Here is a 21,568-nt window from a genome sequence, read left to right as displayed (position 1 = left end):
AGTTGACTATAGTCATCATTAACAGTTAACAGAAACTGTTAACAGTCATGAGACAATGCTGTGACAAACTGGATCATGTTTTTGCAAGGATCATGGAAGGACTTTGGAACTTTGGGCTGGAAAAGGCATTGAGTGCTCAAAGCTCAGTGGGATATTCTGTGTGAACTAAAAGGATAAACAAAAGAGCAGTGCAGACAATAGAGGCCTGGCTTATGGAATTACAGAGTGAAGTTAGAGTTCCTTAAATACTCTACAAGGGCTATTTAATATTTTGAATTAGAAGCTACTAACATGAAACCTTGCTTTGCTGGCACAACTAATGATGGTTAGCTGTAGCTGGGAATTTAACGGTGAATAAGAAGAAGAGACCGAGAAGTCTTCAGAGTCAGAACATCTGGTTCAGAGAGGCTTGAGACTGCACATTATGGTGGAAGCCAAGATTGGTATGGAGAGAACCACTCAGGCAGTACTAGTTTTAAAGGCATGAAGGATGAAGAAGGACAGCTGAAGCATTGGCAACCTAAATCTGAGAGACCATCCTCACCAGATTGTCCTGAGGGTAAGCCCGTGGTGCATTTTCTTGGTTGGTGATTAGTATAGCAGGCCCAGTTCACTGTGAGTAGTGCCACCTCCAAGCTGCTGATCCTGAGAAAACCATAGGGAGCAAACCAGTGAGAAGTACTCTTCCATGGAGTCTGTGTCAGATCCTGCCTTTAGGTCCTCAAGAGTTCTTGCTGTGACTTCCATAAACAAAGGACTACAAACTGTACAGTGAGACAAATCCTTTCTTCCCCAGGCTGATATGGTCACAATGTTTAATCACAGCAAGAACAGAAAATCATAACTAAGACAAAGAGTTTAAAAGAGAGAGGAGAGAGAGAGAAAGCAAGAAGATGATGTTGGATCCCCTAGAGCTGGAGATATAGACAGTCATGATCCATCTATCAAGGGCATTTGTGTCTGAAATTAGATTCTCTGGAAGAGTAGTGTGACCTCTTAACCACCAAGATTCTCTTTAGCCTCTAAGAATGTTCCTTCTCCTATGAGTATCTTCAGAATTTTTATCATAAGTGATATCAAGTTTTTCAAAATCCTTTTCTGCATCTATCAAAATGATGACGTGATTTTTATTCTACAGTTCATTTGTGTGATATATAGGTTTGCATGTGTTGAACCAAGTCAGCATTCATCAAATAAAGCCTACCTGGAAGTGATGAGTGATCCTTTTGGTGAGTTGTTAAGTTCAACTAACAAGTCCTTTGTTGAGAATTTTGCATTTATGTTCATCAGGAAAAGGAAAAACAGCATGGCATTGGCAGAAAAACAGTCCTATAGATCAATGGGATGGAAGACTCAGATATTTTTGACAAATGCCAAAAATACCCAGTGGAGGAAAGGCAACATATTTAACAAATGATGCTGGGGAAACAGAATATCTCTGTGTGAAGAATAAAATCCTTTATCTTGAATCCTGCACAAAACAACTCCATATGAATCTAAGGCATTAACATAAGGCCTAAACATTTGAAACTACTAGAAGTGATATGTAGCAGAAATACTTCAAGATATGTACACAGGTAAGTACTTTCTGAATAGGACTTCAATTGAGTGGGGGAATTAGGCCAATTATCAACTAATAGGATATCAACTAATATCATGATATTAAAAAGGTTCTGTGTAGTGATGGAATCAGTTAACCAAACCAGGAGAATGGGACAGAATCTTTGCTAGCTATTTATCTGAAGGAGCATTACTATCCAGAATGTACAAAGTATTCAAAAGACAAACACCCAAAAAAAAATAAACTCAATCCAAAACTGGACTAGGAAGCTGATCAGAAAAATTTTAGTAAGAAATACAAATAGCCAATAAATACTTTTTTTTTTTTATGCCCAAGCTCCTTAGCTATCAAGAGCATAGTGAAAACTACTCCAAGTTTCAGTCCCTGACTGAATGGCTAGCATCAAATAAATGAGAGCACATTCTGGAAAGAGGAATACTTACTCACTTCTGGAAGGAGTATAAATTAGTGAGATAACAATAGAACTCAGTGTGGAGTTAAAACATAGTGATTGAGCTCTATCATTTCTGGGCATGCAGTCAAACACTCTTGCTTCCTGCTACCCATGTTTACTGCTTCTGTTTTCACAGTATCAAGGAAATGGAATAAGTTTAGTTATCCACTAACTAATGAATAGATAATAAAAATGTGGTATGTATACACAGAGGAATTTTATTATGTCACAAGAGGATGAAATTATCAAATATGTCATAAAATGAATAATACTGAAAAATATTATAGTGTTGTAGCTCAAACCAGAAATATAAACACTACATGTTTTATGTCAAATGTAGACTATAGCTCTAATTTTCTGTGTGTGCATGTCTGTGGGTATATGAGAGAGAGAGAGAGAGAGAGAGAGAGAGAGACAGAGACAGAGAGAGAGAGAGAGATGCTTTAGGGTTTCTATTGCTGTGAAGAGACTGTAGGGCTATGGAAACTCTATTTATAAAGGAAAAGATTTAATTGAGCCTGGCTTACTGTTCAGATATTTAGTTCATGGTCATCATGGAAGACATTGTTGCTGGACAGGTAGCTGAGAGTTCTACATTTTGATTTGCATACAACAGGAAGAGACAGAGACACACTGGCCCAGCTTGAGCTTCAAAGACCACTCCCAGTGACACACTTCCTACAACAACGTTACACCTGCAAGGCCACACCTCCTAATAGTTGCACTCCCTGTGAGCCTATGTGGGCCATTTTCTTTCAAGCCACCACAGTAGATACCAGGGAACTAGGCAAGGGTCCAGGAAAGAGGGGGAAAGAGGCTTTAAAGGGACACTGGTAGGGAGAGTAATAAACACACATGGTATAAACGTAAAAGGATAATACTGACAGTAGAAGCATTTAGATGAGGATAGGCTTCAAGGAAATGTAAGAGGAGAGAGAGCAGGGTCAAGCCAAGCATGTTGATTTGAATAAGAATGGTCACACAGGCTCATATATTTTAATGTTTAGTCATCAGAGAATGGCACTATTTTCAAGGATTAGAAGGATTAAAAGATAAACCTTGTTGGAGGAAGTGTGTCACTGGGGGTAGTATCTGAGGTTTCAAAGCCCATGCCAAGCCTAAAGTCCATCTTTCTCTCTGCCCAGGGATCATTATGTAGCTCTCAGCTACTGCTCCAGAGCTTTGCTCCATGCTGCCTGCTCTTCCCCATGATAATGGACCTGTGAAACTGTCAGTAAACCTCAATTAAATGCTTCCTGTTATAAAAGCTGCTCTGGTCATTGTATCTCTTCATGGCAATAGAACAGTGACTAAGACACCAAGCTTAACTAGGTATGGCAATCTGTAATGAAATCTGATATTTTAAATGATAAAAATAAAACCACCACTAAAATGTTTGCATTTTATAACTAGTACACAGAGTAGAACCCCCTCTGACAATAATAATGATAGTAAAAAAGAAACAACAAAAGACCAAATGTGAAAAAAAAGTTCTAAATATGCAATTGTGTCAGGTTACTTAAAAGCTGCTATACAGTTTGAAAAGTATAAATAAATTCAATAGTATGCAAGTGATTTTAAACAATGCCTGTGAGTTAAATATCTTGTTCCTGATCAAGTACATAATAGGAAGCATTCTTCATATTTGAAGAGCTGCACATATTGTAAAAGCTCTTCAGTTGGTACTATGTTTGCTAGGTGTGGAAACAGAACTGGGTTCTCCAGAAGAGACTAAAACAGAATAGTGGCACACAAGCCTTTAATGCCAGCATTCTAGAAGTAGAAGCGGGAGACTTCAAGGCCACACTTAGCCCCAGCCAGTTCCTGGCCAACCCGAGCTACATGAGATCCTGTCTCGAAACAAAATTTAGGTCTTCAATTATGCTTTGCTCTTTTCTTTCTTTTGAAAGTTTTTAAGGTACGTGCATGGAGAAATAAAACCTAATGATTATAAGGTACATGTAGATAAATTGTTAGTAATATAGATATAATTAGTAGATAAGTCTAAAAAGAAGGCTGCTCTGTATTTGTTCATCTTTTCCAACTTACTAAGTGAATAAAATACTGTTTTACCAAGTTACATGATTGTTCTATGATCACGTCTCAAAACTGCCCCCATCTGGCTGACTTAGAGCCTGCATCTGCTCAAATCCTATTCCAGCTGGGACTGAAAGGTTTAGCTGCCGAGACCTCAAGGATGTCTCCGCCTCCATTCTGAACCAGGCAACTACTTATGCGTGTTTCCCGGGCAACCGACTTCAGTCGCTGTCTCGCGGGAACCACAGTTTCCGGCCGTGACGTCACAGACGAGGCTAGAGTAGCAGGCTCAGGTGCTAGCCAGAGGACTGCCCCCTGGGAACTCGGGACTACAGCGGTCCTAGGTCTTTAGATTTGGAGCTCACTCCCAGAGCACTGTGTATTGCTTGACTGTCATGGCTGGCGGGACCCGAGCAAGAAGCAGGGCAGACAAGGCGAGGCCGGTGAGTACCGCTTGCACTGAAGGAACATCTGTCAGTGCAGCTGGAGTGAGCATCTGAGGCTCTTGGATCTTCATTGGTCAAGAGAACCTCCGTGGAAAAACGTGTATCCTAATCTATTGCCAAGGCAAAATAAATAATAATTAGTTAACAGAAAGGATTTGAAATGTCCTACTATAAAGAAACTATGAATGTCTGAAGATTTTCCAATTGCTCTGATTGTTGCACATTGCATAATGTACTGAAATATCACACTGTGCCCCATACACATACAATCACTGTGTCAATTGAAATATATTTGAAATCAAATTGAAGATGAATAACTATATAAAATTTAAATGCCAATTCACAAGTGGACAAAGGGTGTTAGTGGACATTTCTCCTCAGAAATTACATAAAAAGCAGATTAAAAACAAAATACCCTTAGTCATAGGAACTGGGATTGACATGTAAAACAATTTTGTTTCAAATTTAAATAAAAAAAAAAACGCAAAGAATACCACACATGGGGAGTCGTTTACTCACTGGGATGACTATAGTTTTAAAATGTTACATAACAGCAACTATGGGAATTTGAACAGTTAAATATTTTGGCTGAGATCATAAATAACATTTCTACTATTGGAAACAGGTTATCAGTTTCACACACACACAAAAAAATTATAAGTTCGTCATATGACCCAGCAGTTCCAGAGACATGAAAACAAGATTTTTGCTTGCTTGCTGTTATTTTTAATTTTGAGACTATAATTACAACATTTCCCTTGTCTTCCCTCTAAACCCACCCATATGCCCCCTACTCTCCTTCAAATTCATTGCCTCCTTTTCAACTGTTTTTGTACGTACGTACATATATATATATATATATATATATATATATATATATATGTATATATATATATTATCTCTCTCACACACACATATATATATATATATATCTCACAGACACAACTTACAACCTTTTCAGTCTATATACTGTTACTTCTATGTATGTATGTTTTTGTATAGACAAGGTTTTGTGTAGCCCAGTTTGGTCGTCTGTCCACCCAAACATGACCTCAAACTTCTGATCTTCCTTCCTTCCAAGTCCTAGTTCTGAGGTTTCAGACATACACTACAATGTCTGGCTGAAAACAGGTTCCCAAACTTTGACAAGTCTGCTCATAGCAGCAGCATTTTCAAAGTGAAACAGCCTAAATGTCCATCAACAGGTGAAGTGCATTAAGAAAGTGTAATATACAGGAAGAATGGTTTATTGGTACATGCCACAACTACCTGAATTCAGAAGCACAATGCTAAGAAGATTTAGGTAGGAAAAAAGAAAAACATACATCAGTTTCACTGTGTATGCACTATCTAGTATATCTTATTCCATTAAAGTAGAATGGAGATCAGTGATTGTTAAGAGCTTGGAAGAAAGGTAAAAGGTGGTTGCCTATTGGTGAAAGTAGTTTGGAATCAGATAGAGAGCATGTTTCACAGAATTGTGAATAAATTAAAAATATATAGTCAATAAAAATTCTTTCATTGGTATGATTGATCTGAAGAACTCCCATTAACCTATACAAACCAAGATCACTGATTGAAACCTGTTTTTTTAATGTAGATATTTACTGCATTTTATTTTATTTTCTTCTGAAGAGGTGTTCTATCACTTTAAAATGAATAGTTTATTTTTAAATAGATTTAGAGACACAGGAAAGTGGAAACATTTCATGTACCCATCACCTCCAATATTTTCTCCTTTATTGTTAGCATCTTATATCCTGTTGTCTACTTGTTACAATTGATAAGCCAATGATGATATATTCAAAAGTTTACTCTTGGTGTTATATGTGCTGCGTTTTTTGACCAACATATGAATATATTTACATTCATAAGTGTAAGTAACATGTATATACTTTTACAAAATAATGCAAAATAATTGTTTCAGTGATCTAAAATCTGTGCCCCACTTACTCATTTTCCCCTTTCCATTGAGCATGGAAGCCACAGTTGTTTTAAGGCCTTTCTAATTTTGTTATTGGCAGCATGTCATATAGTTGGAATTACGAAGAACACAGGCTCTCAGCTAACAATATCTATTTGATTCATCCATGACTCTTCATAATTGAATATCTTATTTTTAAACATTTCATTATATGGCTATATCATACATTTTTAGACATTTGCCAATCTGAAAACACCCTGGTGGCTTCTGAGTTTTGTTAGTTACAAGTGAAGTTACTATAAATATATGTACTCAAGTTTTTTTGTGGTATTGTGTGACATTATTCCCAGAAAGACATGAACAGATGTCTATTCACCCCAGACAGGGACCTGATAACACATCAACAAACAAAAGTCCAGTTTGGTGAAGCATTGTATTTCATTAGGGTTACTTAGAGGAGTATGGGTGAGGGATTGCTTACAAGAGGCAAATTATCCAAGAACAGAAGCATCAACAAAAGACTACCTCATCAGGTGAGGGGTGGGGGGCAGCTTATGAGAGCTGGAAAGTTGGGCCATAACGCACAGCCTACAGGCAGCTCCACAAGTTTCAGGTAGTTCAGTTCGTCTGAACCTTTTCAGGCAGCTGGGCTGCTCTCTGCCACCTCCAGGAAGATAGGCTGGTCTCTGACACTTCCAGGCAGCTTTGCCCAACTGAACCTTTTCTGGGCAGCTCCATTTGTAAGAAAGTGACTTTCAGGAGTTGATACTGCTTGGATATGCATAGGGAAGGAAGTGCCTGGTGAATCTGGTCAGTTTCATGGAATTCCTGAGTCTATTTGAAGTAGTTTTCTTTCTGAGTTTAAGAGCTTCTCTGAAGGAGAAAGCATTTCAACTACCCGTAGAACACCCAGTTTTTTAACCGTGTAACATTCTGTCTTAAAATATCCTATTGTTTACCCTTCCTTTCCACATCCTCTGCCTTAGGTAATTTCCCTCCACATTAGAGGCATGTAGATGCAAGTTTTCAACCTGTTTATGTAACAGCCTAGAGGAATTTTTTTTTTTTTAAGGGTTTGGTATGTTTAGGTTGGCAAAAAAGAACAAACGAATCCATGTTAAACTTTATTCCACAGTGACTGAATTTGATTTGGGGCATTGTAATAGGTGTGAAGTGGCATATAACTTTTGCTTCAATTTATTAATTCCCTAGTGATAAGACTCTTTTTTATTTGCTTATTATCCAGCTGCAATTATTTGAATGTTTGTGTTGCCTCACAATTCATATCTGGAAAACAAAGACCCAATGTGATACGATTAAGAAGTAGGTTTTACAGTGTGATTAGGTTGTGAGCTCTCTGCTCACAAAAGACCTTTTCTTCTACCCACCTCCATGTAAGGGCATAGCAACACAATTCCACTTTAGAATTAGATTGCAGCCTTCATTGGGTAACACAATTTTGCCATATTGATCTGTAACTTCTTGGCTTCTGGAATTACAGGGAAATTTAGTCTTCATAAATTATCCAGTCTAAGTTTTAACTGATTTAGAAATAGACTAAAGCATGCACTCTATATCTTCTTTAATGAGACTTCCATTCAAATCTTTCCAGTTTTTACATTAAATTTATATTTATGGCTAGTTGGGTATCTCTACCTCCATAGCTTTTCCTCTGATGTCTTGTCATCAATTTTCCAATTACATTTCTTCCAAATACCTGACAATGAATCCAAATAATTGGATATAGTCCATGAATCATTATATAATTGCATATCTGTCCATCTCTACATCTAAGCAAAGTGCACAAGGTGGATTGTTGAAAGCACAACCAATTCATTCCTATCTTTCAGGATTATCTTATAAAGAGATAAATAATTGTACTTCCCACACCTCAGTGGTGCCTAAGATTCATTCTTTTTCTCTCCCTCCCTCCCTCTCTCCTACATGTTCTCTCTCTACAGAACTACACTAAAATGAAACTCAAGCTTTCTTTTCCCCTGAGAGTTGATCATAGGAAACTTCCTATGAGATCACAGGTTCAGGTTGGGAGAAGGAAGTCAGAATTATGGGAGTAGGAATCATGAGTATTTATGCTACTCTCATGATTAATTATCAACTTTAGGGGCTGACTGGGACTGATCATGTCCCAATTTACATTTACGTTTAATAGTTAGAATTTTATGACTTTGTATATCAGATATACCCAATTATGATAAGTTGTCAAGTCACATGGTAGCTTGTTGATGCAATAAGAATCCAAGAGCTATTTCTGAAAAATGCAGACTGCCTTGTAATTAATCTAATTTGCCAGTGAAACTTCAAGCACTTTGGTTCTCTGTTTTTTGTTTGTTATTTAATACCGTAGCTCCACTGGTAGAAAGAAGTTTGCACATCAACTTTTATCTGCTGCAGATTGCTATGGTATAGATGTTTCTGTCCCATCCCTCAAATCAGTATGTTTAAAACCATTGTTACAGTGTTTGAAATAGAAACCGGGGAAGGTGATTAGGCAATGAGTGCAGAACATTCATAATTGGGATCAGTGCTCTTATAAAGATTTCAGAGGCTTGTCTAGTCCTTTTTGCTAGTTGAGATTATAATGAAGAAACAAAATAACAACAAAGTCTGTTTACCAGGAAGTGGGCCTAGCTAGATGGTGAGTAGGATTAGTTCTTAGTCTTTCCAGGTTCTAGAATGTTAAGAATGAATTTCCTTTGCTATAGCAACCTGAGAGTATACAATCAAAGGCCAATTTTAAGAATGACCCAAAGCTAGCAGCTACTTTAGTTCCTTAGTAAATGACAGGCAAGGGTAATGTACCAATTGAGAAATATGTTGCCTTCAAAACCTAAAAAGGCATAATAAGAGTTTTAGTAGCTCTTTCTTGGTTCCAAAGAGGACCATATTAAATGATTTATTCACCAGAGTCCCAGAAATCTAGAAATTTTAGAAGGCTTTGGGAGTTTACTTGGATATATTTCTCAATATGTCACATTAAAATGTCTCACCAATACATCTGGAGTGATCATTACTTCTTGCCCCCAGGATAATGTCATCAATGTGATATCTTGTAGAAGGGGACGGGTATTATAATCTCCCTAATTTTGCCTTATGAGATGGTTCACATTGTTCAGCAGATAAAGGTGGTTGTCACCAAGCTTTAGAACTCTAGTTAAACCTCTGGGCCCCACAAGGTGGAAGGAGAGAACTAACTCACAATAGTTGCCCTCTGACTTCCACAAATGCATTGATGTAGCTTGTGCATGCCCCCCCACATATATATAGAGAGATGGTAAATATATAGATGACATATGATAGATTGTAACATAGTGCTAGCAAACAGTGAAAGTATATTGCTCTCATTATTATCTGAAATCAACTTTCTTCTGGTGATCTCTATGGACAGGAATGAAGAAAAAGACATTTTTCAGAAGTGCCTTTCCATTTACAGAAAAGAACTTCTGTAAATGCTTTTAAGACCAAAGTAATAGGTGCGTTACATCTATTTTACATCACTGTCACAAAATACTTGAGGTATACTAACTTTGCATTTATCTCATAGTCTTCAAGACTATAGGGCAATGTGTCATCATTGCCTTCACTCTGGTGGAGACTTTGTGATAGATAGCATTATAATAGTAGAAGCATATTTAGGAGGAATGGATAACATAATCAGAGAAAAATAAAGAGAGCAAATGAGTGGTTCATTCATTGTTTAAATCTATAAGATGCTTTTATTTCTATCTCTAAGATTGACTCAAGTAATTGTGGATATTTAAGACTTCCTATTATATACTCTTTACCAATTGAAAAATCAGAAAAGCCAGTAAGTAGTATAATCCACTGAGTCCAAAAGACTGACAACCAGGACCTCCTTTTTTTGAGGACAAGAGAATTATAGCTGAACTGGGGAAGATAAATTTCCTTCATTGTACTTTTTTGTCCTATTTGGTCCCTTAATGGTTTGGGTGATGGTCTTCTCGTAAGTGAGAAAGGTATCCTTTATTCAGTCTGACAATTTAAATGTTCATCTTTTCCTGAAATAACCTTATTGCCACTTACAGAAATGTTTTGCCATCTATCTCGAAATCCCTTTACCCAATCAAGCTGGAACCTAAAATTAACCATAAATTTACCAAAAGGGTATGCCAATATTGCTAACATTATCATTAGTTTGCCTCATTATCTTTAAGGATGCTTATTTAATCAAAATATATTCTTAATTTCATATGTAAAATGTTAAATCTTCTGATAAGTTTTAGATGTAGTTTGTTCTCCAAAGGCTTATGTGTGGGAAATTTGGTCACTTCAATGAGGTGAGAGGTGATTAATCCAGTGGTGGAGAACAAAGTAGGAAATAAGTAGGTCTTCAATAATTATTAAAATTTCTCAGAAATTTGTAGATTAGAAACACCAAGAACTTTTATGAATCTTCCTGAGTTTGAAGTTTGAAACTAAGTACCAGGCTCATGATTAAAGGAAAAGATGGGTGACTTTGAAAGGTACAGGAGTATAAAAGTTAAATAGTAGGTATTTACAGAGCATAAATATTGGTGTGAATTTTTATAATAGAAATTATGATCAATAATATTCAGAGCAAAGCAATATGATAAATAGTACAACCCTCTCAGGGGAAAGTAAAGCCTTGCCACATTGCACAGGCACACAATCAGACACACTGAAAATGTAATTTTGCATCAGGTAGACATCAGAGAAAGCACAACCTACCCCTCCATACTTCACAGCTTATTCACCACTGCTCTTAATTACATTAAGAGACATATTATTGTAAAACCTTTCTGGGGTAGCAGGAGTTTCTACATTTTTGTGTTTCCAAGCACCAAAGATCTTTCCTCTCTCCTACCTGAGTGACCAGGAAATTGTCTGTGGCTTGGACACAGCCCCAGGGACACAGATTCATGTGATGGGGGGTAATGGATTTATTACATAAAGAAGCAGGTGGCACAGGCTTTAGGAATTTTTTGCAAAGCCAAAGTTTCACACATGTGAGATGACTAACACAAGTAAATGACTAAGACAGAGACCAGAATGCCTAGGGCAATAGGATATTCATGACCTATATCTCATCCCAGATTGTCTTCTTGTTTGTTTGCTTTTCACACTTCAAGAGGACTATAGATGTTTGGTGGAAACAGTTATTACTTGAGCATTCCTTACACCTATGCATACACTGGCAGAGTGCCTCTGGCATCAGAGGACAGTTAACTTGGTGGGACTTGGGTTCAGCTGTTTGGAGAAGCATGAGGGCAGCTTTAAAAGTTGCTATACTGTTGGGCTTGTATATGAAGAACATTAGCAGGAATTCAGACTAGCAGCAGTCATAATAGTAGTGTGTGTACTTCCAAAGGAAAGGCAGGGCAGATAGCAGCCTGCAAATAGCTGTTTGTGAACTAACCTGTTTAACGTGTTTGGACTTCACAGAAGAGAGTAAATGACTTAACACCAATTTGACCCTCACAACCTGGGGGGGGGCGTTTCCATCTTTTTTTTTTTTCAGAAAGAAAGATCACTAGTTTTTCAATTGTTCTATCTTACTTTGTACTTATTATGCTTTTATAACTATGCACTATCATTTCTCATACCTTCATCCCACCAAGCTTGCTTCTTCTCTTTTTTCCTTTTTTCAACCCCACTTCTTATTACTTATTAACATTTTATATTCCCCAATAAAAATAAGTTTAACTTAAAGTCCCCTAGCTTCATTTTGTATTTTTATTGGATTGAAACCTGTTGAATTCATTTTGTGTATTTTTTATTACAATAAAGTATCTTTGTTTAATTTTTCTTATTTTACATATCAATCCCAAGACCCTCTCCCTCCCATGAAGCCTTCCATGAGGGATCATTAAAGTCTGTAAAGTCATTTTGGGTAGGGCCTAGGCCCTCCCCTGTGTCTCTAGGCTAAGGGAGTATCTCTGCATGGGGTATGGGCTTCTGAAGTCCGTTCCTGCACTAGGGATACATCCTGGCTCCATTGTCACAGGTACTATAGACTTTCCAAGCCTCCTAACTGAGACCCACATTCAGGTTCTCTGTGTTTCCCAGCTATCAGCCTGGGGTCCATGAGCTCCCCTTAGTTCAAGTCAGCTGCTTCTCTGGGTTTCAACAGCCTGGTCTTAATAGCTTTGCTCATCAATTCTCCATCTGTGCATCTGGATTCCAGGGTTTGGCTCAGTGTTTAGCTGTGGGTGTCTGCTTCTTCTTCCATCAACCACCAGATGAGGGCTCTAAGATGGCATATAAGGTAGTCATCAATCTCATTATAAGAGAAGGGCATTTAAGTTTGCCTTTCCACTATTGCTTAGATTATTAGTTGGAGTTGTCCTTGTAAGTATCTGGACCTTTCCCTAGCTTCAGATTTCTCTTTAAACCTATAATGGCTCCCTCTACTATGGTATCGCTTTTCTTGTTCTCCTCTGTTCTTCCTCGACTCAATCTTCCTGCTCCCTCATGTTCTGTCCCCTCCTCTTCTTCTCTTTCTCCTAAATCTCTCTTCCTTACCCCTCTGCTCCCAATGTGTTCAGAAGATTTTGTCCCTTACCACTTCCATGAGGGACCATGTGTGTCTCTCTTAGGGTCCTCCTTGTTTCCCAACTTCTCTGGTGGTGTGGATTGTAGGCTGGTGATCCTTGCTGTATGTTTAAAATACATATATAAGTGAGTACATACTATTTGCCAGTGACCTGAAAAACTCTACCAAGGAACTACTACAGCTGAAAAACACCTTCAGCAAAGTGGAAGGATACAAGATTAATTTAAAAAAAAAAAAATCAGTAGTTCTACTGTATACAGATGATAAAGGGGCTGAGAAAGAAATCAGAGAAACATCACCTTTTACAGTAGCCCCAAACAACATAAAATATCTTAGAGTAGCACTAACAAAACAAGTGAAAGCAAGAACTTTGAGTCTTTAAAAAAAGAAGTTAAAGAAGATACCAGAAAATGAAAAGTTCTCCTATGCTCTTGGATAGGTAGAATCAACATAGTGAAGATGGCAACCTTGCCCAAAGCAATCTGTAGATTCAATGAAATCCCAATCAAAATCCCAGAACAATTCTTCACAGACCTTGGAAAACAATATGCAATTTTATATGCTAAAACAAAAACAGCAGGATAACCAAAACAACCATGTATAGTAAAGGAACTTCCAGTGGCATCACAATCCCCATCTTCAGGCATAATAGAGCTTACTAGAGTAATGAAAACAGCTTGGTATTGGCACAAAAATAGATAAGTATACAAATGGAATCATATTGAAAATCCTCATATTAGCCCACACACCCATGAACACCAGATTTTTGACAAAGCAGCTAAAATTATATAATGGAAAAAAGAAAACATCTTCAACAAATGGTGCTGGCATAACCGGAGGCTGGTGTTTAGAATGATGAAGATAGATCTATATCTATGCCATGCACAGAACTTAAGTTCAAATGGATCAGAGACCTTAATATAAATCCAGCCACAGTGAACCTTAGAAGAGAAAGTAGGAGGTACCCTTGAACAAATTGGTATAGGAGACAAGTTCCTGAACATAACACCAGTAGCACAGACACTGAGATGGACAATAAATGGGACATCCTCAAACTGAGAAGCTTCTGTATGGCAAAGGACACAGTAAACAAGACAAAATGGCAGCCCACCGACTGGGAAAAGATTTTCACCAATCCTACATCCGACAAAGGGCTGATCTTCAAAATATACAAAGAAATCAAGAAACTAGATGACAAAACACCAAATAACCCTATTAAAAATGGGGTACAGAACTGAAGAAAGAATTCCAATAGAGGAAATCAAAAAGGCTGAAAGACACTTAAGAAAGTGCTCAACATCTGAATCCATCAGTGAAATACAAATCAAAACAATTCTGAGATACCATCTTACTCCTGTCAGAATGGATAAAATAAAAAACAACAATGACAGTTCTTGCGGGAGAGGTTGTGGAGAAAGAAGAACATTTCTCCACTGCTGGTAGGAGTACAAACTTGTATATCCACTTTCCAAATCAGTATGGCAGTCCTTCAGAATAATGGGAAATGCCTATCACAAGATCCAGCAATTCCAATCTTAGACATATACCCAAAGGATTCACATCCATGCAACAAAGACATCTGTTCAACTATGTTCATAGCAGCATTATTTGTAATAGCAAGAACCTGAAAGCTACCTAGATGCCCCTCAACTGAAGAATGGATAAAGAAGATGTGGCACATCTACACAACAGAATACTACTCTGCAGAAAAAAATAATGGAATCTTGAAATTCGCAGGCAAGTAAATGGCACTTGAAGAAACCATCCTGAATGAGGTAACCCAGTCGCAAAAAGAGGAACATGGTATGTACTCACTCATATATGGATTTTAGACCTAGAGCAAAGGATTACCAGCCTAAAATTAACACCACCAGAGGATCTAGGATACAAGGTGTACTCTAAGAGATTCATATAAAATCGCTCACAGAAGGGGGAAGGGACAAGTCCCCCAGAGCACATAGGAAGTGGGGGGGGCAGTGAATGGAGAGAGAAGTAGGAGAAAGAGAAGGGGAGGAGAGGAAAGCACGTGCGACTAGGAAGATTAAGTCAGGGTAGGAATAGAAGAGAGAAAGAGAGAGAGGGAAAGAGAGAGAGAACATAAAAGAGGGAGCCATTATTGGTTTGAAGAGAAAACTGAACCTAAAGAAAGGTCTAGATACCCACAAGACTGCTGCCAGCTAACAATTTGAGCAACCGTGGAAAGGCTACCATAAATGCCCTTCCCGAATAGTGACTAACTTATGCACTTTCATGGAGCCCTCACCTAGTACCTGTTGGAAACATAAGTAAACACCCATACCTAAACACTGAGTCGAACTAGACTCCACATGCAGAAGGAGAGGACAAGACCAGATTTCAGAAATACATAGAGACAGCTGACCTGAACAAGGAGGAGCTAACGGGTCCTCAGATTGATAGCTGGGAATCCAGCATGGGACTGACTCAATCCCCCCCCGAATTTGGATCTCAGCCAGAAGGACTGAGCAGTCTAAGGGACCTCAGACAATGGAGCCAGGATGTATTCCTGGTGCACAAAAGCACCTTGCTGGCACATCCCCCATGGAGGGATAACTGCCTTAACCTAGAGACAGAAGAGAAACCCTACTTCAAATGACTTGACAGATCTACATGACTCCACCTGGATGGCATTACCCTACATGTAGAATTGGGGTGGGTGGATGGGAGGCAAGGGTGGTCAGGGTGCATGTGAGGGGGCATAGAGGGTAAGATAGAGGGAGGGAGGGGTAACTGGTATCGACATGTAAAATAAAAAATAAATAAGAATTTACAACTCTTCTATTACTGAATGGGAAAGCATTAATACTTTTGGGTTATTGAACAAGGAATTCAGAAATTCAGTTTGCAAATGATAAGTGTCCTCTAATAGGATTGAAACAAACACTGAAGAAAGCAAGAAAAGTCAGTACAGGATTTGCATGAGAAATTCTCCAGAGATAGATATTGTGAGGAAGGAAGAAAAAAAGTACTACTTAAATAGACATCTTCGCTTGACATGTAAAACAAGCTTGACTCTTATTTAAGTGAAAAGAAAAAAACAGGCATCTTGGCAATAATATACTAAGTCAAGAAAATAGTATCAATTACAGAAAAAAAACACTGAATTATTTTACTCAGAGAAGAATATTGAAAGAAAAATCATGACTATAGAATTTTCAACAACTCTGGAACATATAAAAAAGTCTATACCCCCAAATCCTTGATATAGACAGAGAGCTAAGAAAAAAAAATGATGACATGGAGAAATCTCAATGAGTCTAGAGAGACATATGAGCACCTTAGTACTTAATACATTTATAACACCAGTGGAAATGACTAGAAAATAACCTGTCCATATCAGGCTGTAGTTAAGATATCACAAGGACAGAGCTAAGAAAGAATATTGAAAGCTGCAAGAAAAAGATGTCTAGTTACAAAGATATAAACTAAGGCAAACCTCAGACTTCTCATCAGAAATCCCAAAAGTCAGGAAATAAGAAATCAGGAATTTCAGTACATTAAGGTTAATAGCAGCCAGCCAAGATTTCTTTATCTAACAAAATCAGCTTTTAAAACCAAAAGAGGTATAAAATCTTTCCAAGATAGAAGACATAATTAAAGGCCTAATGACTAAACCAACAACTGCTGAAGATATTTGAATTATATAAACCAGGAGGTAGGGAGATAGGCATAAATGAAAGAGTTCAGGAAAAATTAATTATATGAAATTAGTAGAGCTAATAAGAGTTAGGAAAGAATCAAGCATTCAACTCAGCAAACCATTCAAGCTCTTAGATGAATAGAGGAGAAAGAAAACCAAAAATACTTGAATCAACCAGCAAAAAGGACAAAAACTGCAAAATTTAAAAAACATGAATTAACACATAGTTCTCAATAATACTGCTCTTCAGTTAACACAGACTGGTCGGGCATTGGTGGAGCACACCTTTAATCCCAGCACTTGGGAGGCAGAGTCAAGCGGATCTCTGTGAGTTTGAGGCCAGCCTGGTTTACAGAGCTAATTCCAGGACAGGCTCCAAAGCAATACAGAGAATCCCTGTCTCAAAAAACAAAACAAAACAAACAAACAAAAACACAGACTGGCTAGCTAGATTAAAATACATGATCCAACTGTTTGCTGTCTACAAGAAACTACACATTGCTGTCAAAGGCACAGAGACTGAAAGTAGAACCTTGGAAAACAAATTCTAAGCAAATTATTTTATGATAAATTTGTTTGTTAAAAATGTATCTGACAAAATAGTGACTCATTCCCTCTGGATCTTTGTGGGAACTAGTCTGGTCAACCGACATAGAGAAGATGGCTCCAGTCTCTTAAACTCAGTACTTAACAATCAAGTGCTAAGGCCACATACTGTGAGTCTGTGGTAAGAGCAGAAGACCTAAAGATCTTGAAATTGTCTTCATGTTTTTTTCCTGACATGAATATATGCAGCTGACTAGTTCTATTGTAAACTCTTGTATAATCCCAGAAGTCTGGAAGACTTCTTGTATGGTTAATGTTTTCGAAGCATCGTTTCTGGTGGTGTAATCCCACATACATACTTGGCTCTAGCTGAGGTGGTTGATTCAATCCATGGATGACCTTGTCAGTTGTAATCTTTGGACAGAAACATTCTATTCTTTCCTGATAAAACTTTTTCAATTTTTACAATATAGGTAACACTGAAGGGTTTTTTTTTTTAATTTTTCTTTAAGTCCTGATTCCTTTGCACCTAATAGGTCCTTCAGTTTTCTATCACCTCACGTTTTACTGTAAACAGAAGAGACTGGGCAAAACATCCAAAGCTTTGCTTAGACATAACCCTAAAGGTCCAAAGTTATGTAATCAGTTCTACCTTCTATTAAAACATAATTCAGTCAAAAACATGTACACTCAGGGAGGGGATTGTTCCTTGAAATGAAAATAATACTACAAAGTAAATGTGAAAGTAACTCACAGATGAAGTAAGCACTTTGCATCTTGCCTCTAGCTACCTGCAAGTGCAGTTAAATCCTGGATGAGTGAAGTAAAATCATGGATCTTCTATACTTCTTCTCAGCCCCAACAACATAATTTCTGCCTTAGGTGAGGTGCATTGAAAGATGAGTGCATTGGTTACTCTTTCCCACATTCAAGAGTAGATGAGTTTGCATTGGTATAGAATAGAAATAAAGAAAAATTTTCAAATATTTTGATGGAACTAGAAAGTACAATAGCTGAAACATAAAGGCAGGATGTGAAGAGAAAGAATGTAAGGAACTGAATACATATCATTACACAGAAAGACAAACCAAATAATACTCTAAAAGAGAATGAAGAAAAGGGAAGAGGACCGCAGGAAAATGTGAGAAATCATTATGTGCACCAAGATACATGAAATGAAATTTCAGAAGTTACGAGGGCAAGTTTAGCAGAAGAAATAGTCTTCTTCAGGTGTGTATGAACCACACATGTAATATTAGACTTCAGAAGGTCAAGATAAGAGGGCTGTAAGTTCAAGAACAACCAATGCTTCTTGATTATCATAGTGATTTTTGTATTGTAATGATTGTGTTCAAGTAAACTTTTAATCAACCAGAGCCCTAAAATTCGAGAACAGTGATATACCAAAGAGAGAGAAGCTGTACTGTACTTCTGTAAAAAGACTTAAAAATGGGCCTCTGGTATTTATCCCTAGTATACGAATGGACTTTGGGAACCCATTCCACATAGATGGATACTCTGTCAGAATAGACACATTGGAGAGGGCCTAGGCCTTGCTCCAAATGATATCTATGTCAGACTTTGAAGACTCCCTGGGGAAAGTCTAACCCTCCTGGGGAACAGAAAAGGGACGGGAAAGGGAGTTGGTGGGGGAGCCAGGGAAGGAGGGGAGGGAGAGGGAACTGAGGTTGACATGTAAAAAAAAATGCTTGTTTCTAATTTAAATAAAAAAGACTTAAAACTAAAATTATGCATTCACACATATGTACACATGAAAACTAACGTGGAAAAATTCACCCCCTGTAAAAGAAAACAGTAGTGGAGAGACTATCAAACAATTTTGGTACCTATAGAAACCAAAAGAAAAATGGCAGCTAAAACCCAGCTATATAGCTAACATTAAATGTGATTGGCTAGTAAGCAATATAAAGGAAAAAAAAACTTCAAGCAAAAAAAGATCCAACTATATGCTGTGCATAAGTGATACATTTTGTATTCAAAAGCAAAAAAAAAAAAAAGTAAGTTAGGAATTGAAAATGACTCCAAGCAACTGGCAACCAATTGATTCTGTGACTATAATATCACACAGCTAGACTTGAAAAGAAACCATGCTGCTAGAGGTAAAGAAGGACATATTCATTACACAAAGCTAAAGTTTGCTGAACTTTAGCAAACTTTATAACATAAATTCTTCACAAAATCTTCCTAAAAATAGAATATATGGAACTCTACTTCTTTGTTATTAGGTAAGAAACCAAATTATACTGCTACTCAGATCATTCCAGACATCACAAGAGGCATCAACACCCAATCTCTTATGATTGTAAAAAAAAAATCTATATGCAACGTGTAAAAAAAAAAAAGATCAACTAAATTAGCTAGACATGAGTGAGAAGTGCTTATTGAAGTGATATATTAGTGTTTTTTATATATAATTTTTTTATTTAATTTTATATAACAAAGTCCAATTAAATGAAAACAAACATTTATACACAATGTTTGGGAATTTGGGCGTCGTTCTTTCCAAACTACTTCCTGCTGGTAAGGGACGCTGTCTTGGGGGATTCGAAGAAGATTCAGATATCCTAGCTGTAGTCTGTAGGGCTGTTTATTAGTGTTTTAATATCTGAAAATAAATGAGTCTAATACACCATTAGGAGAAGTAAATTTACATTATCATCTACCTCGACATACATTGAAAAAGCATTTACTAAAATGCAAATCTTCCATGAAAGAAAATACCAAAGTCAACTATAAGAGAACTCTTACCTGATTATATAAAAAAAATAGCTACAAAATTAATAAATTAGTCAATTTTATGAGTGGGGAGAAAGTGCAATCTTTCCACCTAAAATCTGAAGCAAAACAAAGAGGTCTGTTTCATCTGTTCGGCAAATCAAACATAAGCAGTCAAGACTGTGGTAGAGTCTAGAAAAGCAGTAAGGAGATGAAAATAAACTGCATCTAAGTAAAGCATGAAGAGAAATATTAATAGAAAACATGATCTCACACACCGAAAAAATCTTAACTCCAACAAGAATGGTATAGAACTGATAAGTAAGTTTATTGAAATTATAATATGCAATATTCAGTTATGGAGATGGCTTCTTGTAAGATGCAGGATTAGGAAGCAAAAGAAAAAATATTAAACAATAGATATATACCTCTCTAGCCAGGTAACAATTGCACCGATAGAATCTTGCTCATGTGTTTTCTGTAAGATTCTAGTCTGTTTAAGAATACTGTAGTGCCTACCTACAGTAGTGTATATGGTTGATTTTAGTCATTTTAATCTTTTGTTGTTTTGTTTTAGGGGGATTTGTGGGGTTTTGTTTTGGTTAAATTTGGGTTTTGAGACAGGGTTTCTCATTGTGGTCCTGGCTGTAATGGAACTCACTCTGTAGATCAGGCTGGCCTCAAACTCAGAGATTCGCTTACCTCTGCCTCCCAAGGAATGGAATTAAAGGTGTGCATTACCACCACCCTACCCATTTAATCTTTTAGTACACTAGTACATTAGCAGCTACCTAATCTTTACTTTGATCAGGGTGTAATAGTGCATGTTTTTTGTTTGTTTTTGTTTTATTTTCTCTTTGTTCTCTCCTTCCCCCCCCCCTCTCTCTCTTTCTCTCTCTGAGCTGCAGAAGAAAAGGAACTTGTCCTGGAGATATCAAAGATTTCTGTTCTAACTGCTGTTTCTGACAACAGAAATGCTGGGAAAAATGTGAAGAGCATTTGTATTTTCCCTATCCCCAGAGTTATGTTACTTTCACTATGGCTGAAGGGACTTACAGAGAATTTAATGGATCTCATTCATTGTTCATTGTTCCCCTTCTACATTTTCAGAAAACAGACTTTAAAGACCTTCTTGATTGTCATGTATAGCAGAAATGAGACAGTCATTATGTGTGCTAAGAGACAGATGCAGGCTCTGGAAAGAAAAGATGGGCAATGGCAGAGATTGATCTAGAATGTTGCTAAAGGCTCATGTAATGTGGCAGTAGTATTATTAGGTTGTAGTTGAACCTTTAGGAATTGGTGCTTAATGTAAGTAACATAGGTTATTGAAGGCATTCCCTTGAAGTGATATGGGAGCCATACCCTCTTCCTATCTCATTCATTCTGTTTCCCAGCTGCCTTGAGGTGAATAGATAACTCATACATCCTACTATAATATACTGTACCACCCCAGGCTCAGACCAAGAGGCTGAGTGACCCCAGCATGAAAGCACTAAAATCATGAGCCCACATGAGACAATCCTCAGTGTAAATTGACTTTCCTCAATCTCTTTCTTCTAATGATGGAAAACAACACAGAAGAGTAACACTTTAGAGTGGTAGTACAGAAAGTCTCCAAAATTAATCTCAAAACACAACAGTTTAAAAACA

At 37.3% G+C, this 21,568-nt stretch overlaps 1 protein-coding gene across 1 annotated transcript in view; it reads left to right on the top strand.

The window, feature by feature from the left end:
• Positions 1–4,350: 4,350 nt before the first annotated feature.
• Positions 4,351–21,568, top strand: part of Lrif1 (ligand dependent nuclear receptor interacting factor 1) — a 75,145-nt gene continuing 57,927 nt past the window's right edge. The window contains exon 1 of the mRNA XM_051177774.1: positions 4,351–4,495. The gene's annotated coding sequence lies outside the window, so the exon portion shown is untranslated. The remainder of the gene's footprint in view (positions 4,496–21,568) is intronic.

Source organism: Phodopus roborovskii, unplaced genomic scaffold (genome assembly GCF_943737965.1).
Source record: "Phodopus roborovskii unplaced genomic scaffold, PHOROB, whole genome shotgun sequence".
Lineage (NCBI taxonomy): Eukaryota > Metazoa > Chordata > Mammalia > Rodentia > Cricetidae > Phodopus > Phodopus roborovskii.
Note: the sequence above shows the minus strand (reverse complement) of the source record. Positions and strands in the feature narration are given on the sequence as shown.